We start from the raw sequence: 13073 nt of genomic DNA on the forward strand, positions 1-13073 counted from the left end.
GTTGTGGGGAGCCCTGTGGGTCGATTACCGAATGCAGTAGAGTTCCGCAGCTCAGTGATGATCATTACTGCTTACTACTTCTTTTTTTTTTTTCCAAGTTTAAAATGAAAATTTGGAGAAATTTAAGCTGCCTTTTATATGAATAAAAAAAATCATAATAATTATCAATAAGATGGTATGGTACTTTTTTTTACGAATTACGTTGTGTAATTTATTATTTTCACTCATTCATTCAGCCTAATCATTTTCCAGAAAGTGCATACAAATGTCCCATATTTCCCTAAATCTACTTGTAGGTTAATTTCTCCAAAGCGAGGATGGGCGCCATTTCCTGTAACTGCACTGCTGGTGTAAGGCCGTCCATACTTTTCCATCTCAACATGATCCCTCTCCTAGCCGGAAGCAGGGACATATTATTCAAGTGCACTGCCTTGTGACCTGGTGCAAAGTAATCAGGATAGATACCTAGTATACAGGGCTTCACCTCAAGATAGATCCCTATAAGAGATATATGTGAGACCAGGTTGACTTTGTCTGTCCAGAACAACTGGATTTTTTTGGCACTCCCACGTACAGTAAAGCAGAGGACCCACATTATCATCACATTTGGAACAGTTGTCAGAAATATTAGGATTATAATGACTAAGTTTTACAGGAGTCCCACAGGTTTTGAAAAGCCATTTGTATTGTATCAGTATCAGTGTTGTGTTGAGTCTGTGTTTGTACATTTTCCCACTCATTGTTTTCTAATATCTACCTATAAATCATCTCTCCAAGCACTGAGTCTTGACTGTGAGTTGTGCTTTGATTTTAACTGTAGCATAACATAAATGACAGTTAGCCTTGATTATCCTTAGAATTTAGAGCAGTTCTCTCCATAGCTGACATGGATGGCTCCTCTAAGGAGTGGGTCTGTGATGTTATGAAGCTCCTTAACTGAAAGTATTTGAAAACATGGTTTCTAGGGATAGCATAGCTAACCAGCTGATCAAAGGTCATTAGTTTTCCCTCAAGATACAAGTAATTTACTTTACTCAAACCTTTGCCAGCCCAAAGTTTGAATCCACCATCAGCTCTACCACGATAAAGAAATCATTGCTCTATATCGGGAAAACTGTGAAAGTTCAGGTGCTCTCCTGTAGCGCTGGGCGATATGGCTGAAAAATGTATCACGATATAAGTGTTTCATATCTATCGATAATTATTGATTTTTTTTTTTTTACCTATTTGAAATTAGATTTTTTTTTTAAATAACCCTTTAAATGGTGACTACTGGTGAGATTTTTGAAAAAAAAAATTCATTTTCAGGATTTCAGAATCAGAATCTAAAACATGAGACAAAATAGTGTAGAAGTTGACAATCCAGCAGAATGCATATAGGAGAAACACTGTCCGAAATACTGCCAAACTGGTGACGTGACCTTTCTTCTGTTATCCGCAATTTCCTCTCGCGCTGTCACACTCATTTTCTCCTTTCACTCCTCGCCGTCCTTTTTGTTAAAGCAGTTATGAGGCACGATGGCGAGACATGAAATTGCTACTGTGCATGTCACTCGACAGGTTGTTCCTAGGTTACCAAAGAGCAAGTGAGTTTGTTCATGCCATCAACCTTGCTTAGCTGGGCCGGGACAGGTCGAGAGGCTAAAGCCCTTCCTCTGCCTACATCCCCCAGAATGCCTTGCGGTTCTGGATCGTGGTTTTCTTCCTGTTTTTTTTTCTAACAGAGTTCAGTGAAATTATCGAACGTATTTTCTATTGATATTGATCATGTGTCTATCGCGATCAATATCGTTATTGTTTTATCGCCCAGCCCTAATCTCCTGTATAATCATGTGCTTCATGCCAAACAGAAGGGGTATTGTTTACAAATGGGTTAGTCATCTGTTTCAGGAGTTTTTTAATGCAAGCAGAATAAGGATATGACTGGAGAGGTAGACCCCATGTTGTAGTGTGTTCAATATTTCCCTCAAATTTTGATAAGACTAACAAGTGTAAGGATAGATATTGTCAAATTGGACAAAAAAATAATATCATCGGCAAAAAGCATAATAATCGGCTCTGTCTCTCCTCGGATCATCTTCTGTAGGTGGCTTGCCAGGCTTTGGGACTAAGGTGATCAGTGCAGACTGTAAGGATGGGTGCAGGATTCCTGACTCATTTGTCCATAAACAATTCATAAACCTCTATAGGAATCCCAACCGGTCCTGGGGTCTTCTCACTTCACATGCATCACACAGCTTCTAACATTTCCACAACTGTTAAATGTTTATCCAGGTCAGTCTTATCTTGGCCTGTCATTGATAAAGAGTCTCATATAATGTTCTAAGGACGAGATATTTTCAACTGGATTTACTATATTTTTCCATTTTCTAATTTGATTGAATTTATAGCTCTGTCTGATTTAATATATTTTTAACTCTCCATGCAAGACGCTTGCCAGCTTTGTCACCTTCCTTATGCTTGCAGTAGTCTGTTCTGTACACATATGAAAATAGTTTATGACCATCAAGAAATTCGATGAAATTTGGGTCTTGAAGCTGTTTTGTTTGGAGGCACCACCTACGGGGGCACCGAACAAGTCTTGTTATATAAAGTGTTAATGCAATGGGAGGATGACCAGATAGCACGGTGCTGTCATAACCAAATTTATTCCCTTGGGATAATAAACTCCTTCTCGTTTACGGGGACAAAGCCTTACCTCATTACAGAAATGGATTGTCTATCTATGTCCACATGAAACAGCACATGTCGGCATAGTCATGATGCAGAGTCTTCTCTTTGGCTTACTTATCATTCTGCGCTGATGCGGGCCTGCTTTCTTCCTGTATGTTTTGAACAAACCTCTCTGCATCTCTAGGACCGACTTGAATAAATGTTGCTGTCTATTGTGCGGGATTACCAAGATAACCGGGTTAATCATTTCATAGTGGAGTCCTGCAGGACTGCAGCTGCTTTTTCATTGCATCAAAGAGCTTCTGCAGCCAGTGAGTCTCTGCTGAAAGGTCTTCCGGCTGCTCGCATTATGTTTTCCTTTTCTTTTTAGTTCAGAAACTTCATATTTATCATTGTTCGTTTTGGATGCTGGCCAGCGATATGTCATCTCATCTGATGGATCTTGATCATGAGTGGGTTGGGGAATGTGTCAGTCGTTGTGACACACTTTGTTCTCCTGGTCTTCCACTTCCACTCATTTTCAATGCAGCACATTCCTCCTGTAACTTTTTAATAACGCTGTGCATGGAGTGTAAATTGTGCTCAGCACTTCCAATTCTTTCTTCTGCCTCTGTAATGTTGTTAGCTTGGATTTGTAAATCACCTTTGAATCCACTTATTTCTGCCAGCATTGCCTCAGTCTTGCCATCTTTACTAGCAGCATTTGAGCTAGCATTAGCTTGCAAAGTAGGCACTGGCATTTTTTTTTTATTTCCCCACCATGGCTTTGACTGGTAGTCTGCTGTTCACGGATATGTGGAGCTTAAACGATCTGTTGTGTTCTAAATAATAGATTCAATAAATTAGCCCTGGAGCCTCACAAAGATGCATCTCACTAGCACCACACCATAACTGGAAGTCAGTGCACGCTGTTGTTCATGTCGTCACCCAGACAAATCACAAGTGTGATAGTCTTAGATTGAACTACACTACTCACAATAAGTTAGGGATATTGTTATTTACATGAGTGCTTTTCCTATTTGGTCTGAATTTTAATGAAAGAAGTAAAAGTTCCCTTTGATATTACTAATAATGAATGAGAAGAAACACCATTTTCATTAGTTTAATATTTATTACCCCAAAAATTTAGACAATAACAAGGATAGCCCCAAATAACAAAAATCGACAATGTCAGTAGCGGGTGTTTCCACCATTTGCCGCAATGACAGCTTGACAGCGACGTCTCATGCTCCTCACTAGCCTCATGATGTTGTTTTTGGGGGTGTGCTGGCGGAATTGGGGGATGATGATGGGTTCTATGATGTCTCTGAGGCAAGAACTTGCAGTGACTGAGCCATCTACAATAACCAAATCTGTTTTGCGCTGACTGGTGATGCCTGCCCAGACTGTTGCACCTCCTCCACCAAAGGGAACCCTGGGGACCATGTTGACCTCGGCGTATCACTCACCTCGCCTTCGCCAGCAACGCTGACGACCATCATTTCCGTGCAAGGTGACCCGACACTCATCAGTGAACAGGACGGTAGACCACTGCTGCATTGTCTAGGTCACATGGTCTTGTGCCTACTGCAAACGTTCACGGCGGTGTCTTGGTGTCAGTGGAGTCACCTGCAACGGTCGTCTGGCATTCAAGCCAAAGCGGTGGAGTCGGTTTCGAATGGTTTGTCTGGAAACCCTAGTACCCGTCACATCTCGTAACTGGGCCTGCAGCTGTGTGGCAGTTGCATAACGATGTCTGAGTGCATAGGTCCTTAGGTACTGGTCATCGTTGCGGTCTGTCACTCGTGGGGCTCCACTCCTGGGTCTGTCAGGAACTCTGCCAGTAGTTCTGTGTCTTGATTCAAGTCTGCTGATGACACTTTGAGACACACCAAGTTCACGAGCAACATCTGACTGCCTGCCACCGACCCGAAGACGCGCAATGGCCAGGTGGCGCTGCTCGTCCGTTAAGTGACGTTGTGTGTAATTGGCTGTTTGAATGATGAACTTGGAATGACTTACTGACAATACCAGCTTTTTATACCCACAGAATGTTGAAATTGATGCCCCATTGAAAAGGGTTGTCTTTTAGTTTTTTGGTATTGGCCCCAATATGTAAGGCACACTGTACACAGTGAGACCATTACGTGGAAAACACAAAATGAGGTGTGTCTATCACCCCAATACAATTGCCTCCTAATACACTGAGTCTCTCACAATATCCCTAACTTATTGTGAGTAGTGTATAATAGTTAATTACTGAAACTTGTGCAAGGAATAAAAAGTGCCTGTTTATGCAATGCTACGCAACGCATCTACACTCATTCTTCACAGCAGAGCGTTCCACTGAGAGAAGTGACAGGGCTGTACATATTATCACCATGACAGCTGTATAGCTGTTTTGTTGATAATATGTCAGTGTTTTGTTTCAAGCCGGCTCCAAATCAGAAGTGGACAAAAAAATCTAAAAAAGGCCAGAAAACAAGAACAAGTCCATTAATGCAGCTTGAAGAGAGGCTGATTAATATTTGTTTACGTGTGATCAACCTGTGCAGCTGCATCATCAACAGAAGCAAAATGTCTCTCCACTTGACAGTTGGCTGTGCACAAATAATGCATCATCTGTAGGATGTAGGATCTGCCTGCTGTAAGATGAAAAAGCTGGATCAGAGGTCCTCATACCTACATGATAAAATGCTTATTACGTTAATAGCAATAAGTACTGTATGCTATTCTGTGGATCTGTTAACACACACAATTCTTTCAACTTAAAAGTCAATATATCTTCTAAAATCCTACACATTAGCTCTTACAGTTGAGGGGAGCTTTGATAAAAAATAGCTCCAGTTCTAAGGCTGCGTAGTCGCTATCAAGATCAAACTCCACTTTTTAAATAGCTGAAGGCATTTTTATCTGATATACACAGAAGAAGAGAGAAAACAAGACCAGCGGTAAGAGGCTCATTAAAAGCTTTGCTCTATTTCTGTATGTGTGTTTTCATGCTTATTTCAAGGTGCCCAACAACACAAGTGGTGCCACAGCTTATTTAACTCCAGAAGGTGTTACAGTAGACAGGCACCCCCATGTAGAGATAAAACAAGCAGCTCCGTCTCTACTCGGATCATCTGAGCTCCTGCGAGAAGCTGCCCTGCCAAGTTATGTTTAACAGACAACACAGCGTGGCGGGAAGACGTGAGCTCTTTAATGCAGCCGTTCAGCATTTGAGCCATGCAGGTGTTGTGAAGAACTGTAAGTATTCTGAAGTCTTTATGGTTCCCATCAAAGTTAAAAGTCTCCAGCAGACTGCTGTTATTCATGCAGAGGTTTTAGTCCTTCTTTGCCACATATTTTAAACACAATGCGGATGGAAACCAGTTTGGACTACTGCTTCTTCAGAAACCTGTGAAAGCCAGCGTTTGTATGGATTTGTCATGCCTGTTAAAGTTGCTATTGCTGCTGCTAATGATTGATTGATTTGATTGATTGGGTACTTTCTTAATCCTTGACAGGAAAGTAATTCATTGCTGCAGCCATTATTAGACACACATGCATACATGCATAAATAAAGTTGAGAACCAGAACATCCAACCTGTCCCTACAGGGGTCACGGTAAGTGCTCATTAAAAAAGTTTCATTGCAGCAGGGAGAAAAGACCTCCTGCTGCGCTCTGACTTGCACCTTGGTATGATCCGTCTTTCACTGAAGGTGCTCCTTTTGATCACCCCCAGTGCATTGAGTGGATGGGAGGGGTTCCTCAAGATTGCCTTCATCTTAGACAGCGTCCTGTCTTCTGCCACCTGCTGGACAGTGTAAATGCTAACTACAGTCTTTTTTTCATTTATTCCAAATAAATCATAAATGACCACTTCCCTGTGTTGAAAGGAGCCAGTTGATGTGGTTAGGGCGTCTGACTGGGATTCCACCTGGGCTCTCGGAGGGTTTCAGGGCATGACCCCGGGGCAGACCCACATTTGCCTGGAGAGATTATTTATCGGATCTGGTTTGGGATCACCTCGGGATCTCCCAAGAAGAACTGGAAAGTGTTGCTAGGGAGAAGGGTGTCTGGAATACCCTACTGAGTCTGCTGCTGCCACTGCGGCCTATCCCAATGGATGGATGGATGGATGGATGGATGGTTGGATGGATGGATTTGTGGACCGCCAGGTCGGGTTTCATAGGCCCCACTTTGAGAACCGTTCCCCAAGAATGAACCGCCAGTAGTAACTGTCATGTCTCGTCCAGCATTTGAGGTCATGTTTTCTTTGATTCAGGTCCTGTTTTATTTTGTGTAACTCACCTGCTCTCCTGTTTCAGATCCTGAATGCAGCACAACCGTCGTTATCACAAGTCCCAGGTCTGTCTTGTCAGATGTAATGTAATGTTGTGTGCCATCTACAAACAATACTTGCAGCATCAAAACAATGTTATGTCTTGAAAGTGCTTGTCTTGAGGTAAACACGCATGCTCAGGCATTTTGCCAAGCGATGAACACAGCCTTACATCAAGCAAGCAATTTAGCAACAAAGCTTATATTACTCATTAGTTGAACAGCAACATGTGTTTATTGTTGCTTTAACCAAAATGTGAGGGTCTACTTAACATACGTTGCTATGAGTGCATGTTAAAGTTGGGTATGGTAGGAGAGTATGATTAAATGATACTTGTTAGATACGTAAATAGAAATGGATGCTCGTGATGCCGATGAACCAGATTATCCTGACAACAGCACGTTTCTTCTAAATGCCACTGCAAATCAGTTTCATGTCCATTCAGTTCCTAGGAGACAGGGATGTTGGCACTTCTGTCTTTAACCATTCTTTTTTATTTGTCTTTTGTGAGTGGCCCAATACTAGCATTAACACACCTTTTATACTGTACAACACCAACTAGATAGATATATATATAGACACATATTTCACCCACATAAAAAAACGATCACTCGCAGAAATATAATAGTAAAAGTAAAAAGAATGTGACGAAGACAGTGCAGGAATATAATCAGTACTTACTAACTTCATGTAGTTGAACTTGAACAAATGCAACAATAATATCAACTTTTTTAATAACCTCACCTTGCTTGGTAATCCCTTGCGTTAGTGTGATAACCTCTTCTTCCACGCCAGTTAGAAGTCCATCAGCAGCAGCACCAAATTGGTCGACTCTGTTGTGAATCTTAACACCACTGGGCTTTTTGGGGCAAGGGACGGGATAAACAACCAGCCTCTCTGGTGTTATGGACTTCTTTATGAAAAACGCTTTAAGTTGTTTATGTCCTCTTGATTAACTGCTAACCCCCAAACAAGTGTTTTCACAAGTTGTTGATATCAAATAGGAAAACCATATGAAAAAAATGACTCATGCTGTTAATAGAAGTGTGTTAACATGACCATGGCCCTTTGACAAAATAGTCTTTTGTATCTTTAAGGTCTGTTGAACTTTAGATTTTATGCCCAGAGATACTGCCGTGTTTGGTCTGACTCTGATAAATGCTCCAGACTGATAAATGCTTGGAAAAACAACCTAAGGTCCTCCCAGACTACTCTATCTCTATTGTAAAAAACAAATTAACTTTTTCCCTTGCATTTTTCTCCCTCCGATCTTACATCCTGCTGTCAAATGCCAAGGCCTTCAAAGAGTCACTTGTTCGCTCACAGAGAGCCTCGGCTCCTGCCCTCCTCTTAATACTGCCACTCTGTTCTGCACTTCAATCCTTTCAGCCCCCCTCCTTTCCCCAGCATCTGTCTCAGCTTCCTGTTTTCTCCTCTCTTTGACCTGTACCCGGTCGTCTTTGCTATCCTTGTCAGACAGGATGGGCAAACAAAATGAAGACAATCAGCAAATAAATAAACAAATGCAGAAGAAAATACAGAAAAATCTATTTTATGTCCGCCCACAGTGAGCCAATGTAGCACTGGCATTTCTTCAAACCCCTCGATATCACTGAATTGATCAGATTCAGAAGATTTATATGAGGGACCTGACTATGGGGTGTTTGAGACTACAGTGCTGGGCTGTTCAATCAAATAGTATGCAGATTGGACTGAGCTTTGTGCCTGCAGATGTGTTCTTATTGATTTCCTTTATGGGAGGTGATATGAAGCACACACACACACACACACACAGAGCTGGAACACAGCTAGCAATGTTTACCTCCTGCCTGTGTCGAGGTTTTGTTTGTTTATGTATGTATGTGGGTGAAGAACGGCTGCTCTGGAGCAGTTAAGACCCCAGAGTGTGGAGAAATTTCCATGGTCATAACCTCTGATCAGCGTGTCCTGGATGTTTCTAGATATAGCAGGCAGTCATTGGGTTGTTTTTGGTGGCACGGCTCTGATAAACTCGCTGTAAGTACCTGTTCAGCACCACACAGCAGATGGACACATTTTAAGCTGTCACAGACAGAGATATTTCCCTCAGGAGTTGGTGAAGACGGATGCAGAACCACAAGGAGGGTGAATATTGGACTTACATTCATCAGCTGGCCAGAGACATCATACACTATATCGCTCCTTGTCTGCTGAGTAAATATGCATCTGTGAGCTAACTCTTTACACATCACAAATCTTTAGGTGATAATATGTTTGTTACCTATTTTCAGCCTTTTATGCTGCCCCAAAGTGGCTCACAACACTCTCTACTGCAACATTATGAAGTAATCCTAAGTGCTGTTTCGTAGGCAACTAGAGGTTTCACCTCTTATCCAAGAGGCTTGTTCAGTTCTAACTAACTGGAGGGGAGCAGCAGGCTTTAAAGCCTGTGTGTGTCCTCCCAGAGTCGTTAAGGACACATGTGTGCTCTGAGTTTCAGAGTCGTTAGGGTCACTACAACCATCTTTGATAGAGGAGGGGGCCGCAGATATTGCTTATCACCCACCTAATGTTCTGAGTTCTCTCCCCAGACAGCTTGACAACCATTCACACCTGGGCTCACCTAGCCCTAGCAACCCAAATGAAGGCTGGTGAGGTCAACGACACGCAAAAGCTAATTCCATGTTAAGTCTGTGGTTGTCAATAAAGAAATAAAGACAACAATACATGCGTACAGTTTCTGTCTTTCAATAACTGAGTGAATGAAACAAACAGTTTCCTCTACATAGCAGCTCCTGGGTACTATCCTGCAAAGAAGAGCACTTGCTTTGTCTGTGTTTGCGTCCCTGTGTGTCTGTTGCAGCTGTGAAAATATTGGGGTTCTGTTGTTGGTCTCCATCCTGGTGATGTGTGGTTCTTCTCTCTGCAGCATTGCATCAAACTGCTCCACAGTCAGTCGCAATCTTGGCAGAGTTCATGAACCACCCTCTGGATTCAGCCATTGAATTGCAAAGGTGTGTGTGTGTGGTAGATACCAATACTACCAAAATTTGATTTTCCGGCTCCTGTCCTGACACGGATAAACCCAAGTCTAGAAAACACGGACTGCTTAAGTCACAATTACTATGTTTTTGTTTAAAGGGATATTCTGGTGTAAGTTTAATCCATGGTCTAAATCACCGTGAAACTGTGTTAGACTCCCTCTCGAGAGATAAAGTTAGCAGACTGCTAATTTACGGAGTTTTATCAACCTCAGAAAGGACCGCACGACAACAATACACTGCAGTAAATGGATCCAAATATAAACCGCCACCAAAAAGCCACAAATAACGTTCAGAACAGCACCAAACTTCAGCAACAGTACAATTAGGGTCTCAGCACATAGTCCGGGGCATCTAACCTCTGCTAGCTTAGCTAGGGAAGCTATTGGGAAGCTAAAAACAGATTTCAACTCTCCTTCATCAGCTTCCGGGTCGGGGAAGTCCCGACGCGACGATTACCGAGTGCGATTAGAAATGTTAAATTCCGTTCTTTTCCCTGTCCGCTCTTGATAATAACTGTTATAAACTGGCAGGTAAGACACATATAAACTTTGATTGCTTTTCCATGGAGTCATAATCATACATTTTCATCCATGAGCCGCGGAACTCTACTGCACTCGGTAATCGAGTCGTTGGGACTTCCCGTCAACAGGAAGCTGCTGCAGAAGAGTGGTAAATTTTGTCAGCTTTTCAGTAGAAATCCAGCTAAGCTAGCGGAGGTTAGATGCCCCGGACTATGTGCTGAGACCCTATTTGTACTGTTGCTGAAGTTTGGTTAGCGGTCTGCTAACTTGATCTCTCGAGAGGGAGTCTAACACAGTTTCACGGTGATTTAGACCATGGATTAAATTTACACCGGAATATCCCTTTAATGTATGCCTCAATAAGAGGTCAGCACAACTTCAGTGACTGAAGTCAACCGATTGGAGGCTTTTTATTCAAAACTCTGCCTTTAATGTATGTATTGGAAGCATAGATAAAGTGGTAATATACAAGTTTTCATAAAGTCAGTGCTTTTAAGCAAAAAAACCCAAACTCAGCACTTATGTTATGATTTCTATTTCGAGCCATAGGATACTGGAAATTATAGTGATAAGCCCTTTAACCTCAGTGAGGAATTGATATGTGGATGCTGCTTTCAGAGAAGCGTTTAAGAACAGTGCGACCGGTGTGGAGGCTGAACAGATACCCTCTGTTCCTCTGAGCAGCTGGGCTGGCTGTGAGCCTGGCTCAATCCTCCTAGATAACGCTATATCAAACTCAGCCACATCCAAAAGACACACAGACACACCCCAGGTTGACACACACACACACACACACACACACACACACACACACACACAAACAGATGCACCGATGTGTCCATGGCAGCACGTGAATACAAAGAAATGAACAAATAAACATGCATATGTGTACAAAGATGCAAACACATGCAAGTGCAGAGGCACCCCCACACACTCCCACACACACATACACACACGCACACACAAATCAAACTGGTGAATACAGGTTGGTTTTAAACCAACAGCTCTGCATCATCATGCACAGCGCTTGCTTTTTGATGATGTACTGACATTGTGATCCTGCTGACCACTAAAGCTGACATGATTACATCATCTGGCTCCTGAGCAGCAACATCTTGGGTGATCACTTCATTGGAAGAGCAGTTTTATTGCACATTAGGCTGAGCCAAATCTCACTTACAATATCTGAGTGTGTGTGTGTGTGTGTGTGTGTGTGTGTGTGTGTGTAATCTGGCAGTGGAGTAACGTGTCTCCATGCTGTGTTAATTAGTATTGAAAAAAATCCCCATGACATGTTTGTTTGCAGAAAATCAAAGGTTGAGTGGTGTCACATGGGAGCAGTTTTCAAAACGGCTGCACTCTCATCGCCTCTTTACAACGAAATGTCAGCATCAACAATATCATTAGTATACTAGAATTTTGTATATCCTGTCTATCTTTCACAGATAGAGAATAGAATAGAATAGAATAGAATAGAATAGAATAGAAAAACATTCTATTTGATTTAAAAAGGACCCCTCATTTGGCAAGCTTCATTCAGAGATAAGAATGAATCTCACCCCCTCTGATGAGTCTTTTGTGGATCTGCTAAAGAGAGTTGGTAAATGCAGAAGTTGTATTTCATTGCTGCTGTTATTACAAGACAACTGGATCCGATTCAGGTCAGGCAACGGGTGTAGGCCTGGTTTTCAAAAGTGTGTGTGGTGTTATTTTCTTGTTCATATACATTCGTGTTATCTATCAAATTCTAAATTGTGGTTAGATTGGCGATCATTATGGATTCACTGTGATGCTGATTCCCTGTAACCTAAAACTTTTTACCTGCTCTACTCCTAATGTAGACAGGGCTGTGTGTCATTGCTCCCTCTTATTCTATAATCAGCAATCACTTTCTTGGCTTTGCTGTTGTTGAGCAGTAGATTGCTCTCTTTGCACCACTCTGCAAGATTGCTGATTTCATCCCGACATGATCTTGTTTATAATGCGGCCAATGATGATGTTGTCGCCTGCATACTTCACAATAGAGTTCTTTTGATGTCTGGTGGTGCAGCCATGGGTGTACAGTGTGAACAGGAGGGGGCTGAGAACACAGCCCTAGGGTGCTCCAATGTTGAGCACCAAAATAAAAGAGGTGTGACTGCCAATCCAAAATGTCTGGAGTCTGTTTGTGAGGTAGTCTAATATCCAGTTGCATAGTGTGGCGCTGAAGCCCAGAGTGTTTAGTTTTCCAGTCAGCTTCATGGGTGAGCTTGAGTTGAGTGCTGAGCTGAAATCAACAAACAGCATTCTGATGTACCTGCTCTTATTCTCAAAGTTTGTGAAGACTGAGTAGAAGGCAGTGGATATGGCATCCTCTGTGGATCTGTTGAATCTGTGGTGATGGTCCAGCCTGGCAGGGTTTTTGTCTTTGATGTGCTGGAGAACCAGTTTCTCAAAGCACTCAGTCAGGATGGGAGTGAGTGCCACAGGGCAAAAACTTAAATGGTTGGTGATCTGTACCTCCCACAATGACCCATATTACCATTCAAAAACTACTCTCTATGATGGTG

This window comes from Sparus aurata, chromosome 8 (genome assembly GCF_900880675.1).
Source record: "Sparus aurata chromosome 8, fSpaAur1.1, whole genome shotgun sequence".
Classification (NCBI taxonomy): domain Eukaryota; kingdom Metazoa; phylum Chordata; class Actinopteri; order Spariformes; family Sparidae; genus Sparus; species Sparus aurata.